Source organism: Amblyraja radiata, chromosome 7 (assembly GCF_010909765.2).
Source record: "Amblyraja radiata isolate CabotCenter1 chromosome 7, sAmbRad1.1.pri, whole genome shotgun sequence".
In the NCBI taxonomy this organism is placed as follows: Eukaryota; Metazoa; Chordata; class Chondrichthyes; order Rajiformes; family Rajidae; genus Amblyraja; species Amblyraja radiata.
In genome coordinates, this window is record NC_045962.1 from 62,336,511 (window position 1) to 62,348,637 (window position 12,127).

Below are 12,127 nucleotides of genomic sequence, written 5' to 3' on the forward strand. Positions count from 1 at the left end.
GAAAAATCCGAAACTCATAAGTTATAGGAGCAAAATTAGGCCATTCGGCCCATCGAGTCTACTCAGCCATTCAATCACGACTGATCTATCTTTCTCTCTCACTAAGGTCAGAGCATGCAGTTTTGCTCATGGGAGTGGGAGTAAAATAAATCCCAAAATGTGTTCAATCAATATGACGTTGGTCAACTGACAAAGGAACGATTCATCAGTAGCCCTAATGATATGATGATTACTTTGTTCACAGTTTTCAAAATTCCATTAGAAACAACTTGCAACATATGATTTGATATTAAAAGTCAGATGTTGTCAATAAAACTCTGATTATCCACTACCCAATTGCCCAGAATTCCTGCTGGTTCAGCAGTAAGCTCACTGGGTACCTATTCCTTTGCTCACTTCATCACACTGGTACCTACACTCTATCACACAGAGGCCTGTTACCTACACTCCCTTAATCACACTGACCCTGGTACGTACACACCCTTAAGGTTCTGTCTCACTGACGCGACCTTTCAGCGACTGTCTTCGACCTATAAGCCCGAGGGCACTCGCCTGAATACCTACACTATCACACTGCGGCCTGCTAACTGCACTCACTTTATCCCATAAAGATCTAGGATCTCCTGCTCTCATTGACATGCCGCGGCCCCGGTTTCCGCATTCCATCGGACTCATCGGGACCCCCGTTTCCATATTCCCACTAATATGCTGGTGTGTTGTTTCCTGCATTGTTTTAACCTACTGGTGCACTAGTCCCCACCCTTTCTTTAAACTCACCAGGGCCACAATTGTCGCACTCCCTTGAACTGGTTCACTGGTAAATACACTACTGTGCCATGAATATGAAATAGTTGTGTGTTGGTGTATATATTGGAATAACATCAAATAGCCTGGAACACCTGCCAGCCAGTACCACCAAAGTCACAAACATGCCCGACCAATAATTATAATCACCATGCTTAAAAAAACCTCATAAAGGTGCTGTTTCGACAACAGAGTGGCCTAAGCATTTCTTATTGAAGATTTGTGGTTGATTTAAATGATTCTTTCTGCTGTATTATATCAGCATGCCATCTGCTAGGCAGTTTTGAATCAGTCATGTCAACGCTTAATAAGGGCTTCATATACTCAATCACTCATGCATGAGTACATGTTCTGTATGGGAATTGCGAATGCAAACTAACTGCATAACTAGTAGATTTTCAATACCATTGTTCATTGTGAGTTGCAGGATATTCTCTGCCTTTTCTGTTTGTGTTCTCTGCATTGTTGCAATGTCCATTTGTGTTTTATTTCGAATTTTAACGATGTCATGTGGTTGTCCATTGTTTTATGCTCCAGGGTCTATATACCATGTTCCTGCTTCTTATTATCTATTTACATTATATTATATTGCCTTTCATATTCACTTTTTCTCAATGACATTCATTTGGTACCCGGAAGGGACGATGACAGACGAGAAGCCGAAGCCAAGAAGTCGAAGCCGAATGGACACAACGCTGAAAGGACACTAAACTGAACGGACATGACACCGAAAGGACACAAAGCCGAACGGACACGATGCCGAAAGGACACAAAGCCAGATGGATACGACGCCGAAAGGATATGAAACCGAACGGACACGACGGCGAAAGGAAACTAAGCCGAACGGACAAGACGCAGAACGGACATGACGTCGAAAAGCCGCTGAAAGGACATGATTTCTCCGGGGACGGGATTGGTCCGACACCTTGTCAGTCATCGACAAAGGTCAGCGATTGGTCCAGACCTCTGCGTCCATCACATCACTGGCTGGAGGGGGGGGGGGGGGGGAGTGGGGGAGACAGGAGAGTGGGGGGGGAGACGGGAGGGTGGGGAAGAGATTGAGCTTGCTTTTGTAAAATGGTGGCAGTGACTCCAAGCTGCTGCGATTGCCACAGAGGCTTTTCGACGTCATGTTCGTTCCCCGTCAGATTTTAAGACGAAAAGCAATCTGACGCCGAATGGACATGACATCAAAAAACTGAAAAAGAATCTTACTAATCGAAAAGAAAACTTTGAATCCCTGACATCGAAAATCTGAAAAACAACTGTACATATTGAAAAGGAAACAAATATAATTTTGTTTAATCCCTCAGGTAGGGGTAAATAGTAATCGACTTGTTTACTTTCTGAGAAACCTTTTAGTTTGACCATGGATTTCGTTAAAACAGCACGTGGTGGAAGGAAGCTCCTTCTCAATGGTTACACATACGTTGTGGACAAAAAGGTTAATTAAACCACATACTGGAGGTGTGAGAAACAAAGAATGTAAAGGGCCTGTCCCACCAGCATGCGATTGCATGCATCTAGCGCAACCAAATGTGGTCGCTTGAGGCGTACAGCCACGCGGGGCCGGTCCCACTTCGGGCCGCGGCAGCGTATGGAGTTGTGCGGGGCTGGTCCCGACATCATATTCACCAATCAGCTGGGCAGGAAGCGGGCCGACTGAATTTGGACGTCACACGGCGTCGGGCGGTGATGTCATCACACAGCGGCACGCCGGGCGGTGACGTCATCGCGCAACGCCATGCGCTAGGCGTATGCCGTCAAGATGCTGCATACGATGTCAAGACGCTGTGTACGCTGTCAAGACGCTGCGTACGCCCTCTCCATGCGCCTGCGGGCCGACTGAAGAGATCACAAGCAGTGTAATTAATAATAACACGGAAGAATTACCACTTAGAGTTGCTGGAGCCCTGCTTAAGAGAGAAATAATAGGAAAAATGGTATGACAAGCAAGAAATGTAGACACAAGTGAAGATTTGAGTACAACAACACGTGGATCAAACATTCAAATGTATGAAAGTACCACTAATTATTTTATCGACAGAGAAGAATTTGGAACTTTTATCCAGAAAGCAAACATGTTTTGGCGACGGCGCATTTGACTCTGCCCCCACACCCCCCCCCCCCCCCGAGGAAAGCAACTCTATACTATACTAGCTATTATTTCAGAAAGCAAAACCTTGACATCAGTGTATTGTGTTGCAAGCAACAAGGAAGAGAAAACATACAACAACATTTTTACGTTTTTGATCGAGTTCAGGTTCCAACTTTGATAACAATTGACTTTGAAAAAGCAGCAATTAATAGTATAAAAAAGAACTTCCCAAACACGTCAATTTATGGTTGCTCCTTTCATTTTGGCCAATGTCTATGGTGAAATATTCAAGCTCGTGGATTGAAACAATGGTATGCCACGCCTAGCAACACACTTCTCATTAAGCAATTACAAGCACTTGCCTTTGTCCCCCCTGAAGATGTTCAAAAAAAAATATGATGAATTGGTGCATTCCTTTAAATGCCGAAACTGAAGAAATGTTAAGTGATTTTTTAGTTTATTTCGAAAGTACATGGTTAGGAATAGTACAAAGAGGGTGGCGAAGGAGGCCACTTTACGATTGCGAATTATGGTCAGTCTACACTCGAATTCAGGATAATTTGCCAAGAACAAACAATTCTTTGGAAGGTTGGCATCAGGCCTTTAAAAAGAGACTTAAGCGGCTTTTTCACGGGGCGACTTGACGCAAGAGTTAACCAGAGTTGAACATCGTGGGAACCTCGTGCGATAACAGTACGGCATTCGTGGACCACCGTGGACCACCGTGGCGCTAACGGCAGGTAATCGTGTAACTTGGTGACTCGGGAGAAAATTCAAGCAAGTTTGAATTTCTCCAAGAGTGACTTGTACACTTGTGGTTGAGCATTGCAACATTATATGAACGTAGTGGCCTGTGCGATATCCGTGCGATATCCGTATTGACTCTTGCGGTTACCGTGGGAACTCCTGTGAACGGTGAACCCGGAAGCTGGACAGAGGGGACAGAAGGTAAGTAAAAATTGTCTTCTGTGGGATTGAATTTAAAAAATAAAGATTTGCATCCGCATATGGACATCAACTTATTCATGAGTTATGTTAATGAGATTCAAGAAAATAACTATAATCTTTAAAAGGGATTTAAAAGGGACTTTACTGAAAGGTCCCGCATTTTTATGGTCCGTGAGAAATTTTTCACATGTACTTCTTTGAGAGATACAGCTCGGAGTCCTCGCCGACTAGCGATCGATGCCTTTCCGAAGCAGGGTCCGGAACGCTACCAATCAATGTTCTCCAGAGACCCGTGTAAGGAGTGAACTGCACATGTGGTTTAAACCGAAGACAGACACAAAAAGCTGGAATAACTCAGCGAGTCAAGCAGCATCTCTGGAGAAAAATAGCTGATGTTTCGGGACGAGACACGTCTTCAGACTCATTTCCGATTAGGATGTCTGAAGAAGGGTTCCGATTCGAATCGCCACCTATTCTTTTTCTCCAGAGATGCTGCCTGACCCGCTGACTTACTCCAGCTTTTTATGTTTCTCTTCCCAGATCTGACTTACCTGCTGAGTTACACCAACATTTTGTGTCCTTTTGTGCGTATTAACCAGCATCTGCAGTTCCTTTAGACATTACCTAACTTCAGATTTTAGAGATATAGCGCGGAAACAGGCCCTTCGGCCCACCGAGTCCGCGCCGACCACCTATTCTTATCCGGCTTCAGAACGGTTCTTCTTTCCATTCGTTTGGGCACTGACCCGACCTACCAACCTACCTCAATGCGGACATTGGACTTTTTCCCCCTGGAACTGTCCTGAAAACATATATTCTGAACTCTGGTATTTTCCTCTTCGCTCTACCTGGTGTTCTTGTGCATGTGTCGGAAGGAACAGCAGATGCTGGTTTAAAGAGAATGCTGGAGTAACTCGACGGTTCAAAATGCTGGAGTAACTCAACGGGACATGCAGCATCTCTAAAGAGAAGGAACGGGTGACGTTTATGGTCGAGGCCCTTCTTCAGACTGTACGTGGCTTGGTTATATTCATGTATAGCATTATCTGATATGATTGTATAGCACGCAAACAAAAGTTTATTCCCTGCATAGAATCATACAGCGTAGAAACAGGCCCTTCGACTCAACTTGCCCACACCGACCAATATGTCCCATCTACACTAGTCCCACTTGCCCGCGTTTGGCCCATAATCATCTAAACCTATCCTATCCATGCTTCAGTCTAATGCGTCTTAAACATTGCGACAGTACCTGCCTCAACTACCTTAACGGATAGCTCATTCCATACACCCACCGCCCTTTGCGTAAAACAGTTACCCCTTAGGCTCTCATTAAATCATTCCCCCCGAACCTAAACCTGTATCTGCTGGTTCTCGATATGAGACAATAATAACAAACCAAAGCGAGTTAGGACATCAACGGGGATATCCTGGATAAATCCAAGGTAGCCACAAAATGGAGGAACTCAGCGCAACACGCAGCATCTCTGGGGAGAAGGAATGGGTGACATTTCGGGTCGAGACCCTTCTGATATGCTGCCTGTCCCGCTGAGCTACATGTTGTGTCTATCTTCGTTTTAATCCAGCATCTGCAGTTCCTTCCTGGCCGAACCCGATTGAAAGATGAGAGGCTGGGCGATAGAGCACTGGGTGTGACAAGGATCAGGCTTCAGTAAGCAAAGTAAAGAGAGGTGGCAACGTTATGGAAATGAAGCGGGTAATCCGAGTGATGGCGAGATGGTATCCTCTAATGTGTCGGAAAGAACTGTAGATGTTGGTTTGCGCCGATGATAGACACAGTAATACTGGAGACAGACATAAAATACTGGACGGGCAGCATCTGGATAAAAGGAATGGGTGACGTTTCGGGACGAGACTCTGAAGAAGGGTCACGAACCGAAACGTCACACATTCCTTCTCTCCAGAGATGCTGCCCGTCCCGCTGTGTTACTCCAGCATTTCGTGTCTATCTTCCGTATGCTCTGTGATGGTCATCTCGGAGTCAAGTGGCAACTCTGGTCTGTAGACACAAGGAACTGCAGATGCAGGAATCACGAGCAAAACACAGAGCGTTGGACGAGCCTGACCCTTTGAGTTCCTCCATCACTTTGTGTTGAACTCAGGTCTGGACATTGCTTGGCTCAGTCTCAGGCGCCGGCTAACTAGGAAGGTCGAGTCAAAGTCCAGCACTAACACTCAATAAATAATGTTTGCGGCCTGATGTTCCCAATATTTAATTGAAATCATTAATAAAGTAAATAAATAGATACCGGTCTAATCAGTATCTACGGGATTGGACAGGCTAGATGCAGGAAGAATGTTCCCGATGTTGGGGGAGTCCAGAACCAGGGTCCTAGTTTTACAGTCTACCGTGGGAACTCTTTAACTCAGTAAAGTAAAGTAAAGTAGCCTTTATTGTCATATCAGCGCACAGGCAGCAGTTGATTGTTGCTCTATTCAGTTTCCCAGGGGGTCGGGACGGGACTGGAGTTGGGAGGGAAAGGTGGGGGAGTCGAGGGAGAGGAGGGGGAGACAGATGGGGGTGTCTTCATTTACTGGCGGCGGGTGTCTGTCACTGAAACAGGCAGGTGAGATTTCACATCCACCTTGTGTGTGCCTCTCTCTCTCTCTCCCTCCCTCCCTCTTACACAGGCTGAGAGACTCTGCCTCTGTGAGTGTACGTCTCTTTCTCCCCCTCTCCCACACACAGTAAGACCGAGGTACTGTGCTCAGTCCATCTGTGTCTCCCACATACACAGTAAAATATGTCTCCAAATGAGCCAATTCAACCAAGGGAGGATATTTATAGTGTGTGAAAAAAAAGTGACATCATTTGTGCCACGTGATGATTTAACAACACTTCACAATGTTCATTCAAGATTTAACGGGAAAGCTCGGGAGACGGACAAGTCACTCGCACAAATAACAGAAATGCCGAGTACCGTGGGAACTCTTTATCTACCCCCCGTTATATCGTGTGATATCGTGCTAGACCACGACCACTTCACTCTGGTTACATCTTGCGTCAAGTCGCCCCGTGAAAAAGCCCCATTAGTGTATCTCCACAGTGGATAAATTACTTAAAACGATCAGAAGTGAACAGGCATCAAATGAAATTTTAATTGAGCAGGCATCTACAGGGATTGACATTTCAAAGCCTAACAAAAACTATGCTACCATTAACAAAATATAAAATCTATTTGCAATTCTTATAATAAAGAAAAAGGATTGGCATTCCTAAGAGCCTTAGCTTACAATTTCTTAATTGATTTTTATTCCTATAATTTAGTTGTACCTTGTTACATTTTAAAATAGTTAAATTGTTGTACCATGTTACATTTTAAAATAGTTAAATAATAAATTTGTTTGCATATTCTTGCAGCAAATATAGGTTTTTTAAAGTGTTTCAGTGTTTCATACCTATTTATCATTTCGGTTTCATGTGCGTTCGGCGTCAGATTGTTTTTCGGTTTAAAATCTGACGGGGAACAAACATGACATCGAAAAGCCTCTGTGGCAATCGCAGCAGCTTGGAGTCACTGCCACCATTTTACAAACGCAAGCTCTAACTCCCCCCCACCCTCCTGTCTTCCCCGGCCAGAGATGTGATGGACGCGGGGGTCTGGACAAATTTCTGACCTTTGTTGATGACTGACAAGGCGTTGGACCAATCCCGTCCCCGGAGACATCATGTCTGTTCGGTGGCTTTTCGTTGTCATGTCTGTCTGCTTCTTGTCCGTTCGGCGTCGTGTCCATTCGGCTTCGTATCCTTTCAGCGTCATGTACGTTCAACTTCGTATCCTTTCGGCGTTGTGTCCGTTCAGCTTCATAGCCATTCGGCGTTGTGTCAGTTTTGCTTCGTATCCTTTTGGCGTCATGTCCGTTCAGCTTCGTGTTCTTTCGGGTTCATGTCCGTTCGACTTCATGTCCTTTCGGCGTCGTGTTTGTTCGGTATCTTAGCTTTTCAGCGTGATGTATGTTTGGTATCTTGGCTTCGGCGTTTTGGCTTTCGCTTCTTGTCCTTCGACGTCCTGTCCGCACATGGTATTGTTAACCTGCTGACTATACTTCCTTAACCTTTGTCATTCCTGTATTATACCATAAGCATTTACCATTTACCATCCTCACAGTTCAATTTACTTTTCTCGTACGCCATATTACCAATTTTTAACGTATCTAATATCTCAACTCAAGTATCCCCTCCTTCATTTTCATTTTTACCTTTTTAAAAACAAACGCAAAGTACTCAATTCATACTTTTATAGCTCACTCAGGATCTACATGCAAGTTCCCATTTTTGTCCTTCAAGAGCCCCACTCCATAATACCATCTTTTTACTATTTATATATCTTTTGAATGGATTTTTATTTATAGGATTTGAGTTTAGGAGCAAGGAGTTCCTTCTGCAGTTCAGAGTCCTATTGTGTGCAGTTTTGGTCTCCTAATTTGAGGAAGGACATTCTTGCTATAGAGAGAGTGCAGTGAAGGTTCACCAGGTTAATTCCCAGCATGGCGGGACTGACATATGATGAAAGAACGGGTCGACTAGGCTTGTATTCACTGAAATTTAGGACGAGAGGGAATCTTATAGCAATATATATAAAGGATTGGACAGGCTAGATGCAAGAAAAATGTTCTCAATGTTGGGGGAGTTCAGAACCAGGGGTCACAGTTTAAGAATAAGGGGCAGGCCATTTAGGACTGAGATGGGGAAAAACTTGTGAATCTGTAGAATTATCTGCCATAGAAGGCAGTGGAGGCCAATTCACTTGATGTTTTCAAGAGAGAGTTAGAATCAGCTCTTAGGGCTAAAGGAATCAAGGGATATGGAGAAAAAGCAGGAACGGGGTACTGATTTTCGATGATCAGCCATGATCATATTGAATGGTGGTGCTGGCTCAAAGGGCCGAATGGCCTACTCCTGCACCTATCTTTTATATGTTTTTATAAGGGAGCAGGGGAAGACAATTGCAACCTGGCATGGGGAGGACCGCCTTGAAGAACAATGGAGGACCCGGTGTGGGGGGACCACCGTGAGGGACAGTGGGAGAACAAAGTGGACCCCGGTGTAGGGATGGGGGGGGGGGGGGGGGTTCTCTAGTTTAGAATCCTCTGCAAGTCTGTATTTGTTTGTTTGTTTGTACATTTGTTCCGGTGAAGGTGCGTTGTGCATGGCAGCCAGCCAAACTGTCGCTTGTCCTTTTCTTTTTGTTTTCACTTTTAATTTCAAATTTTTCGTGTACCTTGTGTGTTGTGACTGTTGGCAGACCAATTTCCCTCCAGGGATGAATAAAGTTTTATCGTATCGTATCGTATCGTATGTTTATATGTTTTTCTGGTGTTCAGGAAGCTCTAAATTTTATTGTTCTTCCTCTGCCCCACATGAGAATATGTCTCAATTGTACTGAAACATTATTTTCCTTAAACAAGGCATATGTTACGGTATAATTCTGCCTGCCAAGCCCTCAGTTACTAATCTACTTATATTCTATTGAGATTGACCTTCACCCAATGAATAATTTTTACTTTGGATTGTTTCTCCTTTTCAATAGAATACTTAAATCTTCTGCTCTACTCATTATCTCTGTGATGATCCTCGTCTGAAACTTCGTTCACTTGACCATCTCTTCCCCAAAACTAGATTCAACAATGCCTCTTACTTCATTCTCTTTAATCTGTACTGCTACCCCTCCTACTTTTTTTTTCTTCCCTATCCTTCCAGAAACATTTCTGATAGATTTAATTATCTGTCCTCTCCCTCTAGGAGTCACATTACTGCTATCGCCACCACATAATGTTCCCACACAGATATCTAAGATTGTAGTTCACCAACTTTATTTACAACATTCTACTCGTTCATGTATATGTGCAGAAAACCAAATTTAGTTGTTACTTCATTTTTATTTTTCTGATGCCATTACAATTCTGACTGAGCAAATCCAGTGTTGTGCTTTTCCCATTTTTGCTGTTATATGGCTTAATTTTATCTCCACATTTTTATTTACTCTGATTATTTGCTGGTGCACTCCTACAATGTACAGTCCTCGCTGATGCACTCTGGTTATCAATACCTTGCACCATTGCCTATTCCTTTTCATTTACCTTTCTTCTATTTTTAGCTTACCTTTTTTCCCCATCTGATTCTAACCTCAGATACTCACCTCCATGAGAATATTCTTCCCTTTGCCATTGAAATACAACCCATGTGGCTTTTAGACATCCTTTGTTTAGTTTAGAGATAACGTGTGGAAACATACCTTCAGCCCACCGGGTCTGCGCCGACCAACAATTACCCCCATACACTGGCACCATCCTACGCTTTAGGGGAAATTTACAGAAGCCAATTAACCTACAAACTTGTACGTCTTTGGAATGTGGGAGGAAATTGGAGCTCTTACGATCTTAAGGGCCTGTCCCACTTGGGCGACATTTGCGCGTCATTTACGCGACAGCCTAAAAATAGGTTGGTGCGTTGTGACGCTCGCATGACGTGTAGTGAGGCGTGGTGACGCATGCAGTGATGCGTGGTAACGTGTGGTGCTTCCCTTTCGCCCCAGGATTTTGGAATGTTCAAAATCCTGGGGTGACATTTGGGTGTCACATCATGTTGTGCGCCCTGTCACACACTGACGTATGCTGTCCTGTGGGTGACGCCCGGTTAGGGTTAGGGTTGGTGTTAGATGGGGTGTAAAATATTCTTCCTTCAATGCATGGATTTTAAACATAAATATATTAAAATTAATATAATAAAATCAATTTGTTCTGTTTTATTATAGATGTATTGGTCTGCTTCCAGATCCGATCACCCTCTCTTTTCAAAGGGATGGATTCAGTGATTGTAGACTTTAGAGTGCGTGAGGAAACCCAAACCCTAACCCTAGCCCTAGCCCTAACCCTAGCTTCTGCCTGGTCCTCGTGGGAACTAAACTGTTGGCCACGAGTTGTTAGTGGGATTTAGCTGTCACAGGCTGGGTCCACAAATTGAGGGCTTCCCCCACTCCTCCCTTCTCCCCACCCCACTCTTCTCCCCCTTATTCCCTGGTCGCAGGCGGGGTCCACAAATTGGGGGGGGGGGAAGTGGGGGGGGAGGAGAATGGGAGAAGGGAGGGAGAGGGGGAGAAGGGGATGTGAGGGGAGGGGGTAGTGGATAAGATGGAGAAGAGTGGAGCGGGGAGAAGGGAGGAAGAGGGGCGAAGGGTAGGGGGGAATGGAGAGGGGGGAAGGGAAGAAGGGGGGAGGGGAGAAGGGTAGGGAGGATTGTAGAATGAGGGATGAGGGCCGAAGGAGGGGAGAGGGTAGTTCAGTCTACACTCACTGAATCCATCCCTGGTGATCGGATCTGGAAGCGGACCAATACATCTATAAATAAAACGGAACGACTCAGACATCTTTTCATTTGCACAATTGATTTTATTGTATTAAATTTAATATATTAATGTTTAAAATCGATACATTGAAGGAAGAATATTTTAAAGCCTCATCCCTAACCGGACTTCACCCGCATAGCAGCATACGTCAGCGTGTATGTCGTGCAACTTGACGGTTTTACGGGCATCAGTCACTGACACTCCGCAGTCGCCCAAATGTCGCCCAAATGGGACAGGCCCTTTAAGATCGAACAATCTTGCATAATTTAGATTCATTTTAGTAACTTCTTGCATTCCCTGCTTTGACTTCAACCGCTTGTGCATTCTGCAGGCTATCAAACTGCTTAGACCTTCAACACTCACCCATTCCATATGAAATTCACTTCTTAAGTTCCTTTGAGACTTTTAACACCATCATGAATTCAACAAATATGTTGGTCACCTGCTGTTACATCTTGCTGGATCTGGCCCATTGTCCCCCATTATTACCTGTATGCCTCCACTTATCTGGGTGAAATGAAGATGGTGGGACTAGCTGGATCTCCGCATTCTCCGCATTGGGAGTGTCTGTACTGTAGATGGCTCAGCCTCTGACAGGTTTTGGCAGAACGTAATCCTCTCAAAACTGTCATGTGTTTCTGAAGACATTCAAACATGATTAAAATGGAAGTAAGTTATTGAAAAAAAAAGGAAATACAATAAAATCGGTTACATATAATTAAAAGCTGGAGTAAAATTGTTTTAAAAAAACCTTTTCCTTTCCTTTCTACATCCTTACAACCCTCTTTAAAATGAATGGAATCTCAGATCTGAGGCAAGACTTGACCTGCAACAGAATCTAAGTGGTGATTCCCCAATTTAATTCTGGGGAACCTCAGTAAAAGTGCTGGCAAAGGTGCAGAGTGACATG

The 12,127-nt window shown here is 44.2% G+C and overlaps 1 protein-coding gene across 1 annotated transcript in view; it reads left to right on the top strand.

Moving 5' to 3' along the window:
* The window catches only part of thsd7b (thrombospondin type 1 domain containing 7B), a 789,171-nt gene that overhangs the window by 411,733 nt on the left and 365,311 nt on the right, over nt 1-12,127 (top strand). The window lies entirely within an intron of this gene.